Below are 18,078 nucleotides of genomic sequence, written 5' to 3' on the forward strand. Positions count from 1 at the left end.
GGGACGGAGGGGCACAGAGTGCGGGGCGGGGCTGCGGTGGCAGAGGCCGGCGTGACTTTGCACCAGCCTGAGGCGCGCTGTGCGTTCTCCCGGGGAAGTTGTCCCTGGATCCCGGGAACCTGGCAGTGGCGGGCTGCACAGGCTCCGCGGAAGAGGGGTGTGGAGAGTGACCTGTGCTCGCACACAGGCCCCTCGGTGGCGGCAGCAGCAGCCTTAACGTCTCCCGCCCGCCTCTGGGGTCCGCGCTTTCAGCCGCGGCTCGCGCCCGTCTCTGGATTCCGCGCTTTCAGCCGCGGCTCGCGCCCGTCTCTGGATTCAGCGCTTTCAGCCGCGGCTCGCGCCCGTCTCTGGGGTCCGCGCTTTCAGCCGCGGCTCGCGCCCGCCTCTGGGGTTCGCGCTTTTAGCCGCGGCTCGCGCCCGTCTCTGGAGTTCCTTTAAGCAGCGCTCTTAAACCCCTCTCCTCACGCCCCAGGAAACATAGAGGAAAGGAAAAGTCTCCTGCCTCTTCAGCAGGTGCAGGCTTTTCCCCGGACTCCCTCCCGGCTAGCTGTGGTGCACTAACCCCTTCAGGCTATGTTCAAGCCGCCAACCCCAGTCCTCTCCCTGCGCTCCGGCCTCAGCTCGCAGCCCCGCCCGCCCCGGCGGGTGAGCAGACAAGCCTCTCGGGCTGGTGAGTGCCGGTCGGCACCGATCCTCTGTGCGGGAATCTCCCCGCTTTGCCCTCCGCACCCGTTGCTGTGCAGTCCTCCGCAGCTTCGAAGCTCCCCCCTCCGCCTCCCGCAGTCTCCGCCCGCGAAGGGGCTCCTAGCGTGTGGAATCCTTTCCTCCTTCACAGCTCCCTCCCACTGGTGCAGGTCCCGTCCCTATCCTTTTGTCTCTGTTTTTTCTTTTCCCTACCCAGGTACGTGGGGGGTTTCTTGCCTTTTGGGAGGTCTGAGGTCTTCTGCCAGCGTTCAGTAGGTGTTCTGTAGGAGTTGTTCCACGTGTAGATGTATTTCTGGTGTATCTGTGGGGAGGAAGGTGATCTCCGCGTCTTACTCTTACGCCATCTTCCGCCTTCCCCCTTCATTTGTTTTTCATTTATTTCTGATTTGATTTTTATGATTTCTTTCCTTCTGCTAACTTTGGGGGGTTTTTTGTTCTTCTTTCCCTATTTGCTTTAAGTGTAAGGTTAGATTGTTTATTTGAGTTGTTTCTTCCTTCTTGAGGTAGGCTTGTATTGCTATAAACTGCCCTCTTACAACTGCTTTTGCAGCATCCCGTAGGTTTTTCGTCATCGTGTTTTCATTGTCATTCATTTGTAGGTATTTTTTGATTTCTTCAGTGATCTCTTGGTAATTTAGTAACATATTGCTTAACCTCCATGTTTTTGTATTTTTTACAGTTTTTTTTCCTGTAATTGATATCTAGTCTTGTAGCATTATGGTCAGAATAGGTACTTGGTATGATTTTAATTTTCTTACATTTACCAGGGCTTGACTTGTGACAATTCAATATATGATCTATCCTGGAGAATGTTCCATGAGCACTTGAGAAGAAAGTGTATTCTGTTCTTTATGATGGAATGTTCTATAAATATCAATTAAGTCCATCTTGTTTAATGTGTCATTTAAAGCTTGTGTTTCCTTATTTATTTTCATTTTGTCCTTTGGTGAAAGTGGGGTGTTTAAAGTCCCCTCCTATGATTGTGTTACTGTTGATTTCCCCTTCTATGGCTGTTAGCATTTGCCTTATGTATTGAGGTGCTCCTATTTTAGGTGCATAAATATTTACAATTGTTATATCTTCTTCTTGGATTGATCCCTTGATCATTATGTAGTGTCCTTCTTTGTCTCTTGTAATAGTCTTTATTTTAAAGTCTATTTTGTCTGGTATGAGAATTGCTATTCCAGCTTTCTTTTGATATCCATTTGCATGGAATATCTTTTTCCATCCCCTCACTTTCAGTCTGTATGTGTCCCTAGTATGTGTCTGAAGTGGTTCCTTTGTAGACAGCATATATAGGGGTCTTGTTTTTGTGTCCATTCAGCCAGTCTATGTCCTTTGGTTGGAGCATTTAATTCATTTACATTTAAGGTAGTTATTGATATGTATGTTCCTATTCCCATTTTCTTAATTCTTTTGGGGTTGTTATTGGAGGTTTTTTCCTTCTCTTGTGTTTCCTATTTAGAGAATTTCCTTTAGCATTTGTAATAAAGCTGGTTTTGTGGTGCTGAATTCTCTTAGCCTTGGCTTGTCTGTAAAGGTTTTAATTTCTCCATCGAATCTGAATGAGATCCTTGCTGGGTAGAATTATCTTGGTTGTAGGTTTTTCCCTTTCATCACTTTGAATATGTCTTGCCACTCCCTTCTGGCTTGCAGAGTTTCTGCTGAAAGGTCAGTTGTTAACCTTATGGGGATTCCCTTGTATGTTATTTGTTGTTTTCCCTTGCTGCTTTTAATATTTTTTCTTTGTATTTAATTTTTGATAGTTTGATTAATATGTGTCTTGGCATGTTTCTCCTTGGATATTTCCTGTATGGCACTGTCTGCGCTTCCTGGACTTGATTGCCTATTTCCTTTCCCATATAAGGGAAGTTTCCAACTGTATTCTCCTCAAATATTTTCTCAGTCACTTTCTTTTTCTCTTCTTCTTCTGCGACCCCTATAATTCTACTGTTGGTGTGTTTAATGTTGTCCCAGAGGTCTCTGAGACTGTCCTCAATTCTTTTTATTCTTTCTTCTTTATTCTGCTCTGCAGTAGTTATTTCTACTATTTTATTTTCCAGGTCACTTTTCTGTTCTTCTGCCTCAGTTATTCTGCTATTGATTCCTTACAGAGAATTTTAAATTTCATTTATTGTGTTCTTCATCATTGTTTGTTTGCTCTTTAGTTCTTCTAGGTCCTTGTTAAACATTTGTTGTATTTTCTCCATTCTATTTCCAAGCTTTTGGCTCATCTTTACTATGATTACTCTGAGTTCTTTTTCAGGTGGACTGCCTATTTCCTCCTCATTTGTTTGGTCTGGTGGGTTTTTTCCTTGTTCCTTCATCTGCTGTGTATTTCTCTGTCTTCTCATTTTGCTTAACTTACTGTGTTTGGGGTCTCCTTTTTGCAGGCTGCAGGTTCGTAGTTCCTGCTGTTTTTGGTGTCTGCCCCCAATGGCTAAGGTTGGTTCAGTGGGTTGTGTAGGCTTCCTGGTGGATGGGAGTGGTGCCTGTGTTCTGGTGGATGAGGCTGCATCTTGTCTTTCAGGTGGGCAGGACCGCATCCTGTGGTGTGTTTTGGGGTGTCTGTGACCTTATTATGATTTTAGGCAGCCTGTGTGCTAATGGGTGGGGTTATGTTCCTCTCTTGCTAGTTGTTTGGCATAGGGTTTCCAGCACTGTAGCTTGCTGGTCGTTGAGTGGAGTTGGGTGTTAGCGTTTAGATGGAGATCTCTGGGAGAGCTTTCGCCTTTTGATATTACGTGGTGCTGGGGGGCGTCTCTTGTGGACCAATGTCCTGAACTTGGCTCTCCTGCCTCAGAGGCACAGGCCTGACACCCTTCAGAGCACCAAGACCCTGTCAGCCACACGGCTCAGAACAAAAGGGAGAAAAAAGAAAGTAAAAAATAAAATAAAGTTATTAAAATAAAAAAATATTAAAATTTTTTAAAAATTAAAATAATTTAAAAAAAGAAAGAAAGAAGAGAGCAACCAAACCAAAAAAGAAATCCACCAATGATAACAAGCCCTATAAACTATACTAAAAAGCAAAGAAACAAAAGACGTACAGACAGAACCATAGGACAAATGGTACAAGCAAAGCTATACAGACAAAATCACAGAAAGTCCACCGCCTCAATTTTGGGATGATTCATTGTCTATTCAGGTATTCCACTGCTGGGATAGATTTCCCTTTTTCTTCTTTGTTTGCACAGCTCCTGGGGCTCAGCTTTGGATTTGGCCCCGCCTCTGCGTGTAGGTCACCTGAGGGCGTCTTTTCTTCACCCAGACAGTACAGGGTTAAAGGAGCAGCTGCTTCGGGGGCTCTGGCTCACTCAGGCCGGGCGGAGGGTGGGGTACGGAGTGCGGGGTGAGCCTGCCGCAGCAGAGACCAGCGTGATGTTGCACCAGCCTGAGGCACGCCGTGCGTTCTCCCGCGGAAGTTGTCCCTGGAATTCGGGACCCTGGCAATGGCGGGCTGCAAAGGCTCCCGGGAGGGGAAGTGTGGACAGTGGCTTGTGCTTTCACACAGGATTCTTGGTGGCTGCAGCAGCAGCCTTAGCATCTTATGCCTGTTTCTGGGGTCCGCGCTGATAGCCGCGGCTCGCGCCCATCTCTGGAGCTCGTTTCGGCAGTGCTTTATTAATCCCCTCTTCTTGTGCACCCCGAAACAGTGGTGTCTTGCCTCTTAGGCAGATCCAGACATTTTCCTGGACCCCCTCCCAGCTAGCTGTGGCACACTAGCCCCCTTCAGGCTGTGTTCACACAGCCAACCCCAGTCCTCTCCCTGGGATCTCACCTCTGAAGCCCGAGCCTCAGCTCCCAGCCCCCACCTGCCCTGGCAGGTGAGCAGAGAAGCCTCTGAGGCTGGTGAGTGCTGGTCAGCACCGATCTGTGCGGGATGCTCTCCGCTTTGCCCTTCGCACCCCTGTTGCCGTGCTCTCCTCCGTGTCTCCAAAGCTTCCTCCCACCCACTGCTCCCTGTCTCTACCAGTGAAGGGGCTTCCTAGTGTGTGGAAACTTTTCCTCCTTCACAGCTCCCTCCCAGAGGTGCAGGTTCCATCCCTATTCTTTTGTCTCTGTTTTTTCTTTTTTCTTTTGCCCTACCCAAGTACGTGGGGAGTTTTTTGCCTTTTGGGAAGTCTGAGGTCTTCTGCCAGTGTTTAGTAGGTGTTCTGTAGTTGTTCCACATGTAGATGTATTTCTGATGTATCTGTGGAGAGGAAGGTGATCTCCACGTCTTACTCCTCTGCCATCTTGAAGGTTCATTCATATTTTAAATACTCTTCAGAGCACAATTTTTTAACTTTTGTTTCTCTAAACATAATTATTTAATAATTAAGAGGTGTCAAAATATTACAGTTGGTTTTTCTTGTCATTCTGTTTGTTTGTTTGATCCCATATTGTATCTTGGAGATTTGGGGGCAACTTATATTCTGTAGCAGTATACAGTATATATGCACAATGTTTTAAAAATCTGATGTATAAATATTGAGTTTTACTGTCACCTAGATGGCAGATATGCAAAAAATAAATTCATTAAAATATTTCTAATGTCCTGGTTTTAAAATAGGGAGCACTTTCTCAATGTTCATATCCTCACATAGTCATAAAGTTTCCTACTTTAACAAAAGTCACTTGGTTCTCTGCGCACCAATGAACTTGAATGTCAAATTTACAAGTTCATGCTAATGTGTTCTCTGCTAAATTTGGGAAATTTTCTTTCTGTGTATCCATTGATATTTCACTATTTATCATGGTGGTGTAAATGCTTGGGTTAGCTTGACCTAAAGGCATCCAAATTCATGGAAATGAATGTGGAAATGGGACAATATAATTAAATATCACAATTAATGGGCTTGATGCTCCTATTTCATTCTTCACACAAACATATTAAAAGTAGGTTTTTTTTTTTATTATGTAAGACTTGGTTCTATATATAGTTCAGCCAGAAGTAAAATTATTCCTAAATCACCCTGTCTCTCAGCCTAATGCGTCAGCTTCAGCCTGTACACATAATGACAGTCAGACCTTGATTGGCTTTTTTCTCTTCCAACTGGCGGTGTAGACAGCAAACAGGAACCCTGTCTGAGAAGAGTTTGTGTATAGACCCAAGAAAACTTTTAACATGGCACTGTTGTTTATGTTATGATCAACCAAATTTATTGATCCAGTCATTTATTTATTTGTTCTTACAAAGTCCTGTATTCATCCATCCATCACATTTCCTGAATACTTACCATGCACCAAATACTGAAAGTACAGTAATAAGCAAAACAGACATAGCCCACGTAGTCCCGGATTTCATAATTTGGAAAGCACAGCTGGACTAGAGTTACCCTTAGGAAAAATACGTTCAAATATAATTAGATAATCACACAAATATGTGAAATGAATAATAAACATATGATGCTGTAAAAGCAATGAGACCCAGTATTTTCAGGAGGTCAAAGAAAGGCTTTTTTGTGTCAGTGCCATTTGAACTGAGATGGGAAGGACGCATTAACTAAACAATGGCGGTGATGGGGAAAGTAATCACTAGCTATCTGACCTCAGACAGGTTACTTAACTAGTTTATGCATCAGTTTTCTCATCTATCAAATGACAAGGTTAATAGTACCTACTTTATAGGGTCTGGTGAGGATTTGGTAAGAGTTTAGGACTATGTTCACTACATGGGCTCTATGTAAATATTACATATTGTTGTTACATGGCATTTTTACCCATAGTTTGCTAAGTTAGAAACATACTGAAGAAAATAAAAATAAATAATACTGAATGTTGATTTCAGATTTATTCAAAGTAAGATGCAAGTGATAAATAAAACTTTCCATACAAAAAGTCACAATTCAGGTAGGGAGACAACATGGAAAATGTTGAAAGCGAAGAAAATGATGATGTGAACTGCATACAATATATGCATTATGAAATGACACCTAGGAAAACTGGAAATCAATGAAGTTGTGTTAATTGCTATTTTTTCTGGAAAGGGAAGATGGATGCTTGCAATAAACTTAAATGAAAAATTTTTAAAAATGGTGCCCTGGGAACAGAGAGGCACAAAAGCATGCTCATAATTTTGTGGCTTGGGCTGAAGCATTTCTCAAATGTCCTTGAAAGTTTCCAAAGACAGTCTTTCCTCAGGAAAGTATTTCTCCTGTGAGTAAATAATGTTCTTGCCTAGAAATGAAATGCAGTAATATATTACATTGCAAGTGAACTGTTAGCAAGACTGGCAGCAGAAGTTCAGAAACAAATGTCGCATTGCAATCTAGAGTTTGAGGCTCTGTATCTGAACTTCCATAACTTCTAAAGGGATGCCCTTTGTATGAAATCAAAATAGTCCAGAGAAGAATTTTGACTTCTCTTTACTTAACTATTAGAAGGATTTATTTGGAATTATTATTGTGTCATGCATGTTCCGCCTTAAATTTTCTGTGGTTGCGTTGCACAATTGATAAGCTAAGGTTTCTTTTCACCATAAAAAGGCTCCTTTTAAGGAGTCCTATAATAATGACATTTAAAGTACTTGCTTGCTTTTGAAGAAAGCTTCATGCTTGGGCTTCCCTGGTTGTGCAGTGGTTGAGAGTCCGCCTGCCGATGCAGGGGACACAGGGTCGTGCCCTGGTCCGGGAAGATCCCACATGCCGTGGAGCGGCTGGGCCCGTGAGCCATGGCTGCTGAGCCTGCGCATCCGGAGCCTGTGCTCCGCAACAGGAGAGGCCACAGCAGTGAGAGGCCCACGTACCGGAAAAAAAAAAAAAGAAAGCTTCATGCTTTCCAAAGTGCTTTATAAACGCATTTCTATGAGGCAGGTGGAACATGTCCTGTCAACAGTATTTTACAGAAAAGAAAATGGAGGCTGTAAAGGAAAGCTGCTTGGTCAAGGTCATTCAGTGCGTTAGGCGCGTTTTCATCACAGGAGTACTCACAGTTGAGCAGGGAATCCAGCAGGGAAAGCTTAAGGCTTTAGTCTATCTTTACACAAGTATTTTTGCATAAATGAAAAATTTACCCAAAATGAAGTGCATTAGGTGCCTAGTACTGCCTTCTTGTTCCTTAGCGTCTAGTGAGGGATATAGACTGAGCATATTCTATCCCAATGAAGATAACTTAGATTATTCTGAGGGTGATCACTTGGGCTTCAGAATCTGAATTCCAGCTTGACCCCTTACATGAAGGAAATTACTTAATCTTTCAGAGCCTGTTTCTCCATCCCTTAAATGGTAATTTTAATGTTCTCTTATATGTTTATTAACTCATTCACTTAACAAAGCACCTGCTAGATCTCAAGTACTCTGCTAAGAATGGTGAAGCTTTTCTAGGAAGCCAGAAGGCATCCTTCAGTGGATAGCGGAGGTCAAGAGAGGTTAGAGTTAACACTTGAATTTGACAGTGGGAGAAGATGAAAGGTTCACACGGCAAGGAAAAGAGAAAAAGACTATTATACAGGTTAAAGAGCTAGACCTGGATATATTTGGAGTGACAAAATTTCTGAATTTTGATGTACCATACTTCCTGCCTCAGTTCCCACATCTTGGAAATGGGAATAATGATTAAACATGTTTCACAGTATTCATTTGGTAGAGATTAAATGAGGATTAAATAAGCATGGAAAGTGGCATAGGACAAATTTGATAAATTATTATGTATGAAAGTATGTATAAATAAAATCAATTGCCATGACCCCTCTTCGTACCGAGTGATCACAGCACGCTTTAATTTTCTAGCTGAGTCTGGATATGGATTCGTAACTTTATTCAAACAGTGTATCAGGCACCACTTAACCTTTGGATTGGCTGGAAATTTTTGCTCCTCTGCTCTAATACAATTTAATTTTAATTTTGGTTTTTCAGGTACATGGGTATAAATAAGAAGAGTGTTAAAGAAATGTATTTCAGATTTTAAATTCAAAAATGTAGAAAAACTTTCTTTTACTATTTTTCATTTTACCTTTGGGTGCACTGATCAGCTACTTTTTCTTCTGCACCCAGGCAAAAGGGATTCTGAAGAAAACACTTTAAAATTTTGATTTCATATATAAGCTAGTGGGAGCCTCTGCCTGCTTGATTTACATTTGTGCTCACCTTCCACTTTATGCGGGAGGGGCATACGAGTAAAGGAAACTTTTATATGATTTCAAGTTATTTAATTCCTGATATTATATTTAGCCATGAGAGAGTGTTATGATTTGCCTACAACATCCATCCTTCCTTTTCTTGTACCTTACCTTGTTCAGAGAGGACTTGTGCCTGTTCTGCTCTGAATTTCTCAACAGTTCAGCTGCTAAAATCACAGGTGAAGCTTAGTTTCTGCTGATGTAATCCACCCAATCGAGATAGAGTTTCTCATTTTATTCAGCAAATATTTACTCTGCCTTAAAAAGAGATTTTTAAAAAAATGCATGGTCTTATTTGCTAATGCTGCTGGGAATTAATTAAGTTTTAGGTTCACAGTAAAATTGAGCACAAGGTACAGAGATTTCCCACACATTCCTCTGGTGGGAATGTAATAAATTGGTACAGCCGCTGTGGCAAACAGTACGGAGGTCCCTCAAAAGCTAAAAATAGAATTACCATATGATCCAGCAATCCCACTCCTGGGCATATATCCAGACAAAACTATAATTCAAAAAGATACATGCACCCCAATGTTCGCAGCATCATAGAGGCGTTATTTACGATTGCCAAGACGTGGAAACAACCTGAGTGTCCATCAACAGATCAATGGATAAAGAAGATTTTATGTGTGTATATATATATATATATATACACATATATATATATATATATAAGTACTACTCAGCCATAAAAAAGAATGAAATTAATTTTGCCATTTGCAGCAACATGGATGAACTTGGAGGGCATTATTCTAAGAGAAACAAGTCAGACAGAGAAAGATAAATACTGTATGATATCGCTTATATGTGGAATCTAAGAAATAAAACAAACTGGTGAATATAACATAAAAGAAGCAGACTCACAGATATAGAGAACAAACTAGTAATTGCCAGTGGGGGAGGGGGGAAAGGCAATTTAAGAGTTGGAATTGGGAAGTGGGAAGTACAAACTATTGGGTGTAAAGTAGGTTCCAGGATGTATTATACAACAGGGGGAATATAGCCAATATTTTGTAATAAATGGAAAGTAGTCTTGAAAATTGTATAAAAATATTTTCTTTTTTAAAAAAGATACTTCTTAGCTGATAGAAGCTTTAGAAGTCTACAGAGGCAGATAATTTTAAAATTGCAGCATATAACTTCTGGAGCCTGGCTGACATTCTCATAGGAAGCCGCATGAAAATTACTTTCAAAGGCATTCATCACCTTAGCTTACAGGAGTCTGTTCCTTCAGTGTGTATTAGTCCATGGTGCATCCTTACTTTGACTTATCTGTGAGGTTCACCTCTCGCCCCCAGGAACAAAGCCTGCAGAGGGGCAACTTGTTTGGCTTGGGAGCCTGCCCAATATGAAAAGTTTGCAGGCAAAATCAGAAAGAACAGCTGCAGGAGGAGAGATGAGGGTTGCTGACAGCTAACGATTCGGAAAGCAATTTGCATGAGAGCCTTCTGCTTAACAGGAGGCAGCATGTGCTGGGCAATGGTTTACCATCCACTGCCAAGCTGGTTTCTACACCCTGAGTCCTCATTCCATCAAAACACGTGTCCTGAGGGAACGCCCAGCCACCAGCTTCCACTTACCTGACTTAGCATGACCTGCCATCTAGAATTTCAGAGAGCTTTTCATTTATTAACTCACATGAATCTACTTTATCCTGAGGCTCTGGATACTAGTCCCATGCAAACTGATTTAATAACAAACATTTAAGTGCAAATCCAAGGTCATCTAGATAATATTCTTTGACAGCTTATTGCATATGAGGCACTGCACTGTGCACTTTTTATACCATATCGGACTTCATAACAGACCTCTGAAGTGGGTGGTTAAGTTTCCTGCCAAGGGATCCATACACAAGAAACGATAACCAGAAAAGACCAAAGTATTACTTATTACTAGTGAGCTAGCCGCTGTTCCTTCATTTTGGAATTCTAATTGAGGCTTTCCTTCTCTCTCTCTCTTGCCCCCAAATCACAGCTGACTAGGTCATGGGACAAGCTTAAGCTAACATGCCTTATTCTGTGAATCATAAGCTGAGCTACTGGGACAGAACCATGTGACACGTTTGTCCCTTTCAAATGTAATAATTCTACCCATTGCTCCATGGATGTTCTGGTTACTGACCAATAACATTAACAATTCCTCTTCCAAGAATAAGATAGAGGGGAAAGGCACTGGATCTCCTATGCCTCCCAAACATGTGAAGGCCAAAGCATGGTGGGAGGAGAAGCATATCTCTTTGTAATATGTTTTATTCCCTGTTTTATAGATGTGCCTATGGAAGATTAGAAAGGCTGAGTAACTTGTCCATGTCATGTAGCCCATGCTTTTAACTTTTTTATTATACCACTTACCCTTCTCACCTATCAATTTGCCTTTTATACTGATGTCCTGAGAAACAGACCACTGTATGGTATAGAAATGAACAACCATAAATAAGCTGGAAATGCATTTCTATTTACATTAACTAAGATAGTCACTTGTTTCTTTTCAGTGAGGTCCTCCGCCTTTTTAGGGACCTGAGTAAACTAACGATGTGCTTCCATTGATTAAACAAGAATCTCCAGTATTCCATAGAAGAATCATACATTTCTTTAAGCCCTGTGTATGCTTCTAGGGTTTAGATTCTAAATCAAATAGGTTTCTGTTTTTCATTAAAAAAAACGAACACAGGATTTCACTTGTAAATTTATTAACTTTTTTTTTTCTGTCTAGCAACAAGCAGTGACTGTTGTTGGGTTGGTGGACATAGTAGAGATGGCCATTCAGAAAATCACAAATTTTAGGAACTCTAGCGTTCATGTAGCTCAGAACTGTAAGAAGAGACCAGAGGAAGATCAACATGCTTTAAAGTATATTACAAATCAATATTGAAATAGAGCTTAACATATAATTCATCTGGAAAGAAGCTCAGAACATGATTGCCAGTTATTTCATATTCTGGTCAAAGACAATGGAAGCACTATTAAAGTATGGCATTTTGACTGCCATTGGAAAGGTCAGGTTTCAAACAGCAGTGCACTAGTTGTGCTCAAAATGACTAAAGAATGATGAATAATTAAGTGAAGAGGAAATGGGAGACCTGCATTCTAATCTTGTTTTGGCCACTGATGGGAATCATGTGGACTTTAAGGCCATCACACAGTCATTTACTACCTTGGTTTTCTCACCTGTAAAATGAGGGAGTGACTATAGTTCTTTAATAATCCTTGATGATCTTTAGCGCTATGATTCTAGAAGCATCTTGATTTAATACAGTTTGAGGATTTATGTCTAAACTCTAGCAAGCAGAAAAATGTTCTTTTATTTCTAAAATGGACTTGACATTGCGTTAACAGAGCAAATGAAATCTTTTGAAGATTGTTCAAAGAATCACCAACTTAAAATTCATCGCCATTGTTGGTTTTTATTGTCTGTTTAACTCTTACTAGATCTATAATAGTTTTATTTATTTTCCTTTGCACCTGGACTGGCAGCCTGTGTGGTTGGAGAAACACATCACCACTTATTTTAGATACTTTGTTATCAGAGCCAACTCTGTAATCTTCGCTCTGCCTGTGAATTATTTATTTAATTTGATGTGTTTTTTCCTGGATTCATAGAATTTCCTTTTGTCATGATGGTTCTTTCCATTTATGGGACTGTAAATACAGCTGACTAAACCTCTCTAGTGGCCGAATACGTATCAGGTCTTTTGTGTGAAGGATGCTAGCTAATCTTCCCGTTCATAGGCTGACTACATTTTTATTCATTTGCTTTTATTCTACTCACCCCTGACAGTAGTATCTGTGGAATAAATAAAATAATGATACCTACTACTTATTTAACTCGGATCAGAAAACTTGACCTTTTCCTAATTTTTTACATTTGCTAGCTTTGTGGCAATATGCACCCCTATTTTTCTCTGAATCTCAGTTCACCCTCTACATGGGAATAATTATGCCTACCATATACAACGTGGTGATCATAAAAGAAATTCTACCCATCTACTACCATATTGGGGAAAAATATTTGGATTGACTTTGACCAGACTTGGAGGCACATGTTTGCAGTGGCCTGTTTGTAAATACTGACTACATGGGGTACAGTGGGATACTCTGAAGGCACCTTACAGAGGTAGATAATATCTCTCCCAGGGCATCAACGCTAAAAGTGAGAAGCATTTTGATTTCTCATCAAGAAAGAAATGTTCTATGATGTTAATGGTTCTTAACTTTTGGTGATTCATTAAAATCTCCTGGGGAGCTTTTGATAATCTTAAAGCCCAGCCTGTAATTTATACCAATTAAATATGAATTTCTGGGGGTTGGACTGAGGCACTGGTATATTTTAAGGTTTGCAGAATGTAATGGTTAATATTTAAGTGTCAATTCAACTATATGCTGAGATACACAGATATTTTGCTAAACATTATTTCTGGGTGGGTCTGTTCCCAGATGAGATTAGCATTTGAATTGGTAGATGGAGTAAAGCAGATTTCCCTCCCCAGTGTAGGTGGGCCTCATCCAATCTCGAGGGCCCCAAAAGAATAAAAAGTCAGAGGAAAGGAGAATTTGCTCTCTCTGCCTGAGTGTTTGATCTGATCCCCTGCCCTCTGACTGTGGCTTACGTCAGTTCTGAAAACTACACCCCTGGATTTCCTAGCTTCCAGCTTATATTTCATATACAATATATTTAATATTTAATATGTTTAATATCAATTACATATGTTAAAGCAATTACATATATTACATTATATTTATTATATATCTCCTATTGGTTCTGTTTCTCTGGAGTACCCTGACTACTATGGTGCTTCCAATACACTGTAAATATTGAGAACTACTATATATGTTAAAATACTATGGCTAAGGTATTACAAAAGTGGATACTCTGACAGTGTAGTTCTGCTTCTTAAATGGGCAATTCAATGAGGATAAGTAGCAATGTAAATTATTTTTTTCATTTTAAATGGTGGCCAGTCATATATATATATATAAACACTTTGGGAGGCTATAAGACACTAATTAAAAGAACTTATAGGATATAAGCACTAAAACCACATCGACTCACCACTCAGTAGAAGGAATTCTAGGCCCAAGATACAGAAACCTCCATACCTGAATCATTGGAAAAGATGTAGAAAAGACACTAAAACTATTGAAATTTTCAGAGATCCCTTGTGACCCTTTTGGAGGTCATGATATCAGGACTCACTGTCTCCTGAGTCTTGTTTTGTAATACAGAGAGGGACCCACAGTTACATAGTAAATTGACACCTGAGACTTGTTTTTTTTTCAGCTAGAAGTGGAAAGGAGAAATATCTTTCACTGAAGCAGAGAGTAGAGGTATAAGTGGGGAAGACAAGGTAAAGAAAGAGAAAAGAAAAGAATCCATTTAGAGAAGACTTGCTCTTGGGGCAAGCCCTGGACATATAGTCATTTATATATCCTATTTCAGGATACATTGCATGCTTTACTGTAAGTAAGCATTTAATGATTTGTCTTCCACATACTTTGTTTCATTAAAGAGATTCACTTCTGCTGGCATTTTGTTTCATGGGATCCCAGGCCCTTAGCATAGTCGCTTAGTAAAGTATTTGTAGAATGAATCAGTCAATATGTCCTCAAACTCAGTACCCTTCTCAAATCAGTTACCTGCTTTATACCATAACTGAGATGATATTATCATAGTGTTAGGACTCAAAGGGAAATATGATCTCGATTTTAGGGTGAGCGGCGAAGCTGCCGAGCGCCCGCGTCGCTGCCGCGGCCGGAAGACAGACGCCCCCCAAAGCCCCTTGCCTGGCTCGGACCAACGGAGCCGGCAGCCCAGCACTCCGGTGAGTGGCGCCTCATCCCCAGCCCTAGACCCCCGCTGGGGACCGGCCGGCCGGGCTCTTTTGTGCAGCGCACCGGGGGTGCTCTGCGCCCCCTCCGCGCGCCCGGGTCCGGTCCGCCGGACCCCGTGGCTGCGGTGCCCGCGGTGCGATCGGTCTTTGTTTCCACCGGGGCCCGAGGCTCGGCTGGGCTCGGCTCGAAGCCTGGCAGGCAGCGCCGGGAAGGGGGAGGAGGAGGTGGACGAGAAGGGGGCGCGGGGAGGGGGGGTTCCCGGGTTTCCTGGCCGCCCCGCGGCTCCCCCGGCTCGGGGGCGAGGTGCGCGCCCCGCGCTGCCGCGCGCCCCCTCCTCCTTCCCCCTCCTTCCGCCTTTGGATTTAAAACTGCAATTTGCTCTCCAGCTTGCTGAGTGTGTGGCGGGGGTGGGTGAAGGGGGGGACCGTGGGACCGGAGAACAAGGCTGGATTTTAGGAACGGCCCTGGGAAAGGGGGAGACTGCGGAGGGAGGAGCCCCTCCCCTTCAACCCCCAAATCCCAAGGTTCTGCTGGTGCTCTGGGAGTTGAGAGGCGGGGACCAAATGACCCGGAGCGGGTGTGGGGCGGAGGAGGGATTTGGGGGCGGCCAGGGCCATAGGGGTTGGGCCGCGTGCCCGGTTACCTGGTGAACAAAGTCGGCTCACTTTTGCATAAATAAATAAATAATCGCCTATCAATGCGTTTCCTCTGAGGCTCTGATTGAATCGGCCCCCTCTTCCCCAGGGGGTGGGGTGCTGAGTGACAGCTGTCAGCCCCCTGGGCCGGTAGCTGGGGGTGAATTGCAGAATCCCTCTGCTTTCTGGCTAAGGGCGCATTCCCCTGCTGGGTCCTGGTCCCCAGGCAGAGCCAGAGGGGCAGAGGGCTGGCTCTGAGTCTAGGAAATAACCTTGTTTCCTGTTCTACAGGAAAAGGGACAGCAACCCAGAGTTTGGGGGCTGGGGATGAAGACTGATGGGAGCTGGAGGGGTTCCCCAGCAGCCTGACCCCCCCAGCCTCCTGCCAGGCGAAGGGGCCAGCTGAGGGAGGAAGGATGTGGGCCTTGCTGGCCGGAGGCGGGAGCTGGGGCCGTCCCCGAGACGGGCAGCGGGCACTGAGAGGGAGGAGGGAGAGAGAGAGAAGCGGGGGCGGGAATTCTCTACCGCAGACCCTGGGGGCCAGGGCCAGATGTGGAGGGGTGGGGAGTCCCCCCTCCCTCCTAGCTTGGGGGCCCTGGGGCTGGGCGGGGCTGAGCCTGGTGCCCTCCGTTCTGCTCCAGTGCCTGACTGGCAGGGCCAGCTGAATTTGGGCCCAGGCGTCACCCTGGGAGGTAGGGCCAGGCTGCACCAGCCTGGCCCCTGAGCACAAGGAGGGACCCTTGGGGGACCTGTGCCTGTCTGGCTGGGCAGGCGTTGCCCACCGGACCAGTTGGTGTCAGGCGGGACTTGGCCCCAGTTCCCTGGGCAGAGCTCAGGGTGTGAGGACAAGTTTGCCTCCGGGTCAGGGTGGCCACATTTCGTCCGCTGCTGCCGCCGGCGGGGCGGGGGCATGCGCCCGGGCCTGGGCAGAGTCCTGCCAGGAGCATTTGGGGTGTTGCTATTGTTGGCTTGTTCCTGTTCCGTGTGGTCCGGTGTGTGTGGCTGTGTGAGCTGGGGCTGTAGGTGACAGATTACCAGTTGGTCCGTCCCCCACCCACACACAGCCCCCACCCCTGCCGCCTGGAGGGGCAGGCTGGGTTGTGGTGGTGAGCTGCAGGGGGACCCCCCAGGTGGCATGTGCCTGCAGCTTGCCATCTCCCTCCTTTGAGCAGATGTATATTTTTATAGTAATGGAAAATCAAACTGGATAGTAAGTTGAATTCATTTTTTTCTTCTGCTGTGTCAATAGTTGGAATAACCTCTAGAGACTAGTGAACTTCTTGCCCCAGAGCTCCTACCCTCCAGAGGTTGCAAAGATCAGTGAGGGCATGAGCTTTGGGGGTCCAGTTCAAACCAGTGACTCTTGTCCCTCTTGGTCTGGCATTGGGGCAGGTGCCCAGGTGGGCGGGCATTGCCCCCTCCCCAGGCATTCCCCCCACACCCCACCCAGCCCAGGTGTAGTCTGTCCTCTCAGCCACCTCCTTGGTCAGTGCCTAAGCTGTGCCCAAGCCCTCAGGGACCTTCTCCTGGTGGGCTCTCTCCCCCTGCCTGGGCTCCCAGCCCACGTGTTGATATTTATTTTCTGTAGTAAAATCCATTTTTAATGCCGTTACTATTGAAATAATATAGAGAGAAACAAATGTGATGTGTTTAAGTTGCCCTCTGTGAGTTTTTAATGTGATCTATGGCTGAGGTAGTGATGGAAGGAGCTGTTCGGCTTGGAGGAATTTGGTGTCATAAAGAAAAAGAGCTTGCTGTTTATTATTGTTGCTGGGCTGGGGGGTCTGGAACAGGGTCGTGGGGGCAGGGAGCCCCAGCACCCCCAGGTGCTGTGGATGGACAGGGTTGCTTCTCGGTTTGAAGGTGCGTGGTTTCCAGGATTGTTTTGCATTGCTTCCCAGCCCTTGATGGGGCCTTTGGTGAGGGGGCTTGGGAGCTGGGGGGCTTTGTCCCCTCCCATTCCAACTGGTTAGATTGGGGCAGGGAGGCTTATGGAACCCCCTGCTGAGCTAAGTGGAGGTGTACTGTAGGGAGGATGGATTTGGATTCTAAAGGAGATTAAGAGACAGAGACGCGGGATCTTTACCTGCTTGGTGTGGCTGTGCTGGAGGCTTGGAGGGCAAACTGTCCCTGGCAGAAGACCTTTTTTTTAGGGGGGGCTGATCTGGACCGGCAGAGCCCCAGAGGGACATTGCTTGTTCTCAATCAGCCTGGAGCGCTGGCTCGAGCCACTACCTCCTCTTGCCTCTGTTCCCCATTGGACAGGGGCTTCCTCCAGGCAAACCTGATCCCCCTCACTTCCCCTCTTCTCTGCTCTGCCCCACCCCAAGTCAACTTCTTTTTTTTTTTTTTTTTTTTGGTTTGTGGAATACAGAGCTCTGTGCCTCAGGCCAGCCACCCAAGACCACAGGGTGCCATGCCTTCATACCAGATGCCCAGGCACTTCTGGTGTGATTAGTGAGGTCAAGCAGACTCACCATTATGGGATGGAGCCCAGCTCTGCCTCTGGGTCCCCTGGGTCTCTTGGGACAGAGCCGGGGAGGGGGAAGCCAGGATGGGGTGGAGCTGGGAACTGAAGGGGGGGAGCAACAGTAACATTGTTGCTAATGTCAGCAGATGGGCCCCCCAGGGAGAGAGCAGGGGGAGGTGGGGAGGAAAGAGACCCAGAGAGCCCAACTTGAGGTGGAAAGAGGAAAAGATGGTGACAGAAGCCAGTGATGAGGGGGTGAGAGAGAAAACGGTCAAGAAGAGCCAGGATCACAGCCCCTGGAGATGGCATCCAGGGGACCAAGAAGGCCTAGGCATGTGC

The 18,078-nt window shown here is 44.6% G+C and overlaps 1 long non-coding RNA gene across 1 annotated transcript in view; it reads left to right on the forward strand.

The window, feature by feature from the left end:
* LOC309960009 overlaps positions 1-18,078 on the forward strand; it is an 84,793-nt gene that overhangs the window by 49,621 nt on the left and 17,094 nt on the right. Inside the window, exon 3 of the long non-coding RNA XR_014326109.1 lies at positions 14,513-14,624. This is a non-coding gene — a long non-coding RNA (uncharacterized lncRNA). The remainder of the gene's footprint in view (positions 1-14,512; positions 14,625-18,078) is intronic.

This window comes from Leucopleurus acutus (genome assembly GCF_964270905.1).
Source record: "Leucopleurus acutus genome assembly, chromosome: 3".
NCBI classification, from domain to species: domain Eukaryota; kingdom Metazoa; phylum Chordata; class Mammalia; order Artiodactyla; family Delphinidae; genus Leucopleurus; species Leucopleurus acutus.